Source organism: Notothenia rossii, assembly GCF_949606895.1.
Source record: "Notothenia rossii genome assembly, chromosome: 4".
In the NCBI taxonomy this organism is placed as follows: domain Eukaryota; kingdom Metazoa; phylum Chordata; class Actinopteri; order Perciformes; family Nototheniidae; genus Notothenia; species Notothenia rossii.
Window position 1 is genome coordinate 54,500,477 of NC_136902.1, and position 6,527 is coordinate 54,507,003.

Genomic DNA, 6,527 nt, shown 5'->3' on the forward strand with positions numbered 1-6,527 from the left:
CTAGGCCTGCTACATATTCACGTAATGACCTGACTAGATCCACAGCATTGCAGAGGTCCAATTCCACTGCCAGTAGTGCAGCGCTCACGCCCTGGAAACGTTGGAGAATGGCATTCCACATTCCCAGTTTATTCATATTTTTATGCAATACCTTGACCTCCTCTCTTGTGCTCAGATTATGGTGCTCATCATCCACAATGTTGAGCCGAGAGTGCTGGATACAGGCGTAATTCAGACACAGGGCTTTGGTTGCAACATCATGCGCAGACCATCTTGTATCGGAAAGCGTTTTTAAAGTTTAAATTCTGTGATTTTCATTAGGCTGCAAACCCGCCTTGATCCTCTGCCACCGTGAAGTGCTCTTTGATGAAAAGTTAAACAACGCTTGCACAAAACTGAAAAACTGTTCAGTCTCTCCACAACAGTTAACGCTGTTAATCCCCACCAGATTTAAGGTGTGCGCTGCGCAGGGAACCCACTCTGCCAGTGGGTTAATCTGTTTGATGCGGGCCTGCACGCCTTTGTATGCGCCTGACATATTGCTAGCATTGTCATAACACTGTCCTCTACAGTTATTGATGTCAATGCCCATGTCTCCTAAAACACCAATTAGTGAATTCTGCGCTTCTCCGGTGTGGCTGGAAATTGGGAGGAATTGGACAAAACGCTCCTCTATAGAGCTCCTGCGGATGATGTCACATATGCTGGTCACGTGACGAGAAACGAAGGGGGCAGCCATTTTGGCAGTAATCGCGTCAGTAAATTCATTGGCAGGCACTGGCAGACTGTCGAGGATGGTGGATAACTGCTGTGCACCAGGTTGCACAAATAGGCGTGGGAAGAAGAAAGGTGTATCTTATTATCGCATTCCAAAAGACGCGGAGAGGAGGGAAAAGTGGATCGCAGCGATTAAAAGAGCCAGGAGCCGTCTGAACAAGACTGAAAGATGGGACCCCCCGGCCGTTTGCTTTCGCTTATGCAGTGATCACTTCATATCAGGTGGGTGAAGGAATACAGTACAATGCTACAAAAAGTTTTCAAAAAGCAAAAATACAAACTAGTTTCAGACGCACTGCAGTAGCTATCCAAGCTAATAAACAAACATGCTAACGTGACACTGCCGTAGCTAGACAAGCTAATAAACAAACAATGCTAACGTGACACTGCCTATCAAACTGGAATAATTTAATACTTACCCTTGCAGTGGTGATGCCGAAGTTTTTGGATGTAAGACTCCACAGTTGAATGTTGTTTACGAAGCCGGACTGACACCATTTGTAAGCCTCCAAGCTTTTGTAAGCTCTGAGGGAGTCTCCTGAGTACACTGATGGAAAGCTTACAAGATAGCTGTGGATGTCCGCGTAGCGCAAGTCGGGTACATCGTCTTCAGAGCAGGAGGTTATGCTCTTGAAAAGCACACCGGGTGCATTATATGGGTCGCTTATATTTAATCTTTCTAATTTTGTACTATAAAGCCGAATTTCACTTGAATTAAAATGAGATGTATACTCGCACGGTAGGAAAACGCTGGCGCCGGTCGTCATGTTTACTGCCAAAATGGTGGCTGATAACCAAAAGTCACGTGACCGCAGGAGCTCAATACAGCCCTCTGGTGATACGTACCGCAGGATGAATGTCAGCTGGTCCACATGTGTGATATCTGGCGTGGAGTCCACACTGACAGACAGGGCCGTGGGAAGTAGGGGTGCTGAGGGTGCTGCAGCACCCCCTGGTGGAGGACAGGGGATCTGCACTTCCACAAGATATAATACAAATATAATTTTTAAAAAAACGAATTTTCAGCCTTGATGTAACAACATTCATAATTAAGTAAAGATAACACCCTTTTCACCCCGGTTACATTTTCCATTTGCCCTGTACGATGGGCGCTGTAGTGATGAAAGTGGGGGATGTTGGCTTATCAGGCGCCCGCAGCTCACAGCCAAAGTGAGAGAGATAGAGAGAGGGGATACCGTGGGGATACCGCGGGGATACCGCGGGGGTACCGGCGGGGATTGTTGTTAGCTTCTGCTGCGCCAACGGATATAAGAAGCCGTTTCTACAATAATATGGAGGGAGAGTTCTGTCCTGTCAGACTGAGAGGCTCAGTGAGGTAAACGACTGAGTGTTTAGATAGTTCACTTTAGTCTAAGTTATCTCAGTGAGTCTCAAACGTTTTGATCACAATTTATGTATACATATATTTCCAAGGCACTCCTTTATAATTATTATGACAAATAAAAACAGGTTTGAAATCATTCCAATGTATACTATAGGACAGTAAACCAAAAATATCGTTTAAAACTGGAGAGATTTAAAAATATGCATAAATAAATAAATAAATGTTAACTGGTCAAATAAGATATGAATGAACAACACAAATAAAATAAGTTACATTTATTTATTATTGGCTATGGTAGGTTATTGGAAATGTTCACATATTTGATGAATAAAATGCAAACCGATCTTTTTCATATGGGTGTTTAGAGTTGTACCCCCTAGATCAGTCTCTAGTAATTGGGCGCTCAAAGTGCACCAGATTGAAGCATTTTACTTTAAAATGTTAAAAAAATCTTCCCAGGGGGGGGCACCCCCGGACCCCCCTACACTCATAAAAACGATTCAAGCCCTTTTTAGACTTGACACAATATACAAATGTTCGCTTTATTAAATATTTTTAATTAAGAAATAAACCTAAGTATAGTTCATTAGTGTAACACAAATTAGTTTAATCAATTCACTTATTAAATGTATTTAGGACAGATCAACTCAAAATGAATTGTTTTCATCTGGGGACCGCCCCTTTGCACATCCCCTTTGCGCATGCGCACATCCGTTCTGTCTTTTGCCTCCTTTTCTCTGACACTGACTGTGGAAACTGACTGGGGAAAGTCTATTCTTTGGTAAGTATTTTAGTAGTTTTTTAGTAGTCTCTAGTAGTTTAGAACGTACCCTGTTTCCAAGTAATGCCTTTTCATACAGTAATATCGACAAGAATATTTGAAACCACCGTGTTATATTTTGCTCCGTTTTTAGTTGTAAACGGCAAGCTAGCAATGGCTAGCCAGATAACTGGTAGCTAGAAGCTAGCTTGCTACATGTGGGTAGCATTGAATACCTGCTGGATAATGGAGATCAGTGGATTGTATTATATTAGATTTAATGTTATTTTCATTGAACACAGTACACCAAAATTGAGTTTATATCCAACCAAAAAAATGCAAAGAGTAATTAAAGTGCATGAGGTAAGCGCCGCCATTTTCTATCATAATGCTCAGGTCTCTCCATCTCTTCTGGCCTTAGTGCAGGCAGGCAGAGGAGGACTGTAGGAGTTCAGTTGAGTTTAGGCACTGGTCTTTTTCTTACTGCCAAATATTTAATCTAAATAATGAGATAATATATGTGCTGAGTCTTTTTATGGGTAACCTCACTCACAAGCAGGCACCCACAATTGTGCAGAAAGGTAGGCCTAAGTTACTTATTTGATTCCATTTGACTTCTCAGAGTAGTTTTAATGCTGCATACTTTTTGCTCGTACTTGAGGTAAACCTTTAGAAAAACAGTCATCACTTTGAATTTGTTAGATTTGGGTTATTCTCCCGCAGTCCCCTTATATCGTCTCCACACTCAACACAATAGCTAATGCTAAAGCTAACGCAGAACTCCCGTCAACTTGTAATAAAGCTAAAGAGACAGGAGCTAATTTATACAGAAGTATTTACAGCGTTGGCCTACAGTGCAGCGGGCTCCAGTAAGTGTGTCTCCTGTTCTGTGAAAATGTTAATAACGGTCGCACACTGTTTAACGTGCTGCGGCAGAGCCCCCCCCCCGTCAGATACCATGTCCTGCTTAGGGACATTTCGACTGATTTGACCTTTCTGGTCTTCAGACAACCGCTCTGTCGCACCCACATTAACTAAATTCTGTCCTGATTTGTCGACCCTGTTTCTGCTTTAGTGTGACAACATCAACACCAGGAGGGAGTGCATCCTGAGAAGCCTTGTAATATACCTAACTGAAGATCCAGACTCGTTCTTCAAGGAGTATCTGGTAAGTTTATACAATATTTTTCCCATGTAGCGTTGAACAGTGTTACCCTAACTTATTAATACCATGGCATGTATTTATAATGAGAACATCCTATGGCACACCACCATTCATACCCAAGGCTAGATGTCTATAATGTCAACTTCTCGCTTGTGTGTATTACTTAGGTATCTAACCTGTGTATCCTTGTGACTATTATTATTTTGTTGTTTTGTTTCCCATTGTAAAGGTCCTTGGGTCTCTTGAAAGGTGCTATACAAATTAAAATTATTATTATTATTATCAATAAATAATTGAAAAAATAAATACAGGAATAAATAAGGAAATAAATAAATAAATATGGATATTAATGAATAAATAAATGTATACATTAATTCAGCGATAAATAATAAATAAATGCTGAAATAAATACATTTAAGAAAAAATAAATGTAGAAATAAGTAGGTAAATGCATAAATAAATAAATATGGCAATAAATAAACGTATCAATTAATACAGAAATGAATAAATACATGCTGAAATAAATAAATTCTCGAATAAATAAATATTGAAATACATATAGAAATAAGTAGGTGAATGGATTAATAAATACAGAAATACATGTTTAAATTATTACAGGAGTAAATAAATAAAATAATAAATAGATCCTGAAATAAATACATGAATAAAATAATAAATATAGAAATAAATAGGTAAATGTATGAATAAATAAGTAAAGGTTGATAAGCAAACAGGACATACATGGATAACTATCTTTATTAGATTTAATTTATTTCTACATTTTTGTACAACTATTTATTTCTGTATTTCAGGCTCTGTATGTTGATAAGGTTGGAGGTCCTTATCTCAGTTTAAAGCAGTATTGGTCAATTAGGCGAGCCAGACAGAAGCAAATCTGCTTCTCTAAACTGCAGTTGATGGTTCAAGAATGCTTATTTATATTTCATACACAGTTTTCTGTTTGTGGGGTTCAGCTTTTTACTTAACATACGTGTTTGTGTTGTTTTCAGGCCTCCGCCGCTGACGATGCAGAGAGGGACATTTCCAACACAGTCATGGGGATTTACACGATCCGAAGAAACGGGGATGGGGGGCCAGAGGACGTGGGAATTGTTATCGAAGGCATTAAAGTCATGGAAAACGTAGGCAGCGTCATTGTGGGACTCATCATGCTCTTGGGGCTAATTTATGCCCTTGATCTCAGCTTCCCGGACAACCTGAAGTACACCTTTGAGTTTCTACAGAAGATCGTAATGAACTTGGATGGGCACAAGCTGAATGCAAAAATACAGCAGCTGAAAATCAAGCTGTTTGCATAAGAGGTGAACAAGTGTATTGTCAAGTTTCCTTAACAAATATTTATCTTTTTTTTAAATTGTAGGTTCAAAGCAAATGGCTACACTACACTTATTCAATTACCAAATATACTGTAGGGTTTGTGCAGTGCGCTCTTTTATATATCAAAACCACCCAATGATATTCCCTGTTTGGAGAGCAGTGCAAAGCATCCACCTTTTTATAGTGTCTTTGTTGTTTGTGGCACTTGGAGATCTAGAATAGCTGGGTGTTCATTTTTCACCATTTTCGGCACTGTTACGGGAGTGCTATTTGCACCACTTTAAAAATGTTCTTTAAAACAAATATTTTTACATCTTGCACTGTGTTTTCAAGTAGAGCTAATATTGAGATGTGTATATAAATATTGATGTTGAGTTGAGGATTACTGTCACCTTCCTCATCCATGATTGGCATTATTATTATTTTTCTGAGTTGCTTTTTTCTCCTGCTCAGTCTGTTTATTGATATGTTTTATAAAAAAAGAAATGCAGACAGACAAATAACTCTGACAGAGAACTTTGACACTGTTTACACAAGTAAAGTGAGGATTGGCTATCCACCTCAAGGTGTAATTGTTATCTGAGAATTTTCAATAAAAATATCTCAACTAGGTTTTGTCTCATGAGTGTCTTAATGGGGGAGAAAGTGAAAAATAATTATATATTTACATTATTTATTTACCAATTAATTATATTAGTTTGAGTTGGACAAATGTAAATTCATTTAATTTACTTAACGTAATAATTTTATTTCAGCTTTATTTGATAAAAATGAGTTGGACTAACTCAATTCAATTTTATTAAATGGATGTTTTTAGTTTCAGTTGGGGCTACGAATATTTATTAGATGGAAATCCTGCCCACAATTGAATTGAGTTCATCCAATGCGTTATTTTTTTGAGTGTAGAGGATGTGAAGTCCACCCCCCAATTAAAACATGTTATAATACTAAATACATTTGAAGCCTTTTATATAAGCTGTCCACTATGTCAATATGTTTCTCTTTTTGTAGTGTATTGGTCTTTTGTAGAGGTTTTTCATTGCCAGCTAAAATCTTGCCTATAGGGCAGCAAATTGGTCAGAACCAGCCCTGGTGTCATTCCCACAGCACCCCCCATTTGAAACATGTTCCCACGGCTATGC

The 6,527-nt window shown here is 38.7% G+C and overlaps 1 long non-coding RNA gene across 1 annotated transcript; it reads left to right on the top strand.

Moving 5' to 3' along the window:
* Positions 1-2,692: 2,692 nt before the first annotated feature.
* On the top strand, positions 2,693-5,997 carry LOC307038301. Its single transcript, XR_013807945.1, has 3 exons — positions 2,693-2,903; positions 3,958-4,050; positions 5,058-5,997. It is a non-coding gene; the product is annotated as an uncharacterized lncRNA (long non-coding RNA).
* The last annotated feature ends 530 nt before the right edge of the window (positions 5,998-6,527 follow it).